This window comes from Nanorana parkeri, unplaced genomic scaffold (assembly GCF_000935625.1).
Source record: "Nanorana parkeri isolate BGI_ZX_2015 unplaced genomic scaffold, ASM93562v1 scaffold583, whole genome shotgun sequence".
Lineage (NCBI taxonomy): Eukaryota > Metazoa > Chordata > Amphibia > Anura > Dicroglossidae > Nanorana > Nanorana parkeri.
In genome coordinates, this window is record NW_017306851.1 from 938,924 (window position 1) to 939,947 (window position 1,024).

A 1,024-nucleotide genomic window follows, 5' to 3' on the forward strand; every position below is an offset into this window, starting at 1 on the left:
TCCATCTCTCTGTGCATACTGACCTCTGTCTGCGACAATTAGGGTCATGGAAGCTCTTTCATCTATCCTGGACCTGTTCTTGTGTCAACAAAACTGGCCCCTCGTTAGCTTCATTATTTCACAATCTCAAATTTAGTTTACTGATTTGTACTGAGATTGTGGTCCATGGGGGGGGCGGGGGGTGACTACTTTACAACACACACAGGGACCATGGGGAACAGACGTAGCCCCCCCTCCAGAAGGAAGGACAGTGTCAGAGATGATTGGAACCTCCAGCGCTGGCGGGCAGAACGGGCGGGGAGGGGGGCGGGTACAGCTGGCTCTGCCTCTAGATAGGCAGAGCCAGCTGTCACTCACGCAGCTGGATCTCGACATCGACATTGTACTTTAAAAAAGGAGAACTATGAGGGGGGAGGGGAGTGCTTTTCACTCACCTCATAGTTCTAGCCGACCTGTGGCAATGAGACTGTCACAGGTCGGCTCAGTTGATCGGGAAGTGAGAGAACACATACCGGCGTTCGCTCACTTCTCGATCCTGTCACGGCTCTCTGCTGTGACAGGGGAGGGGCTGGATTTCCCCCTCCCCGCTCCGATCCTCCAGCGCTGACTGGCGGAACGGAATGGACAGGGGAGGGGGCGGTTACAGCTGGCATTCCCGCCCTCCCCGTGCTCCAATCCCACAGCACTGACTGGAGGAACGGACGGGGGAGGGGGCGGGTACTGCCTCTAGATAGGCAGAGCCAGCTGTCACTCACGCAGCTGGGCGGATCCCGGCACAATTCTCGGGATCCGCTTCAGCTGCGGCGCCTCAGTATACCGCAAGCTGTAGCTCCCTATATACTGAGCTTAGGGTGACGGGAGGACGCTAGTTTGTGTCCTCCCGTTACCCTAAGGAGAACTATGGGGAAAAGACTTAACCCCATAGTTCTCCTTTAACTCCGGAGTATAGTGTCACTTTAAATATTCTCCTCTCTGGGGAATGAGCGATCCACAATACACACACACATTATATATATATATATAT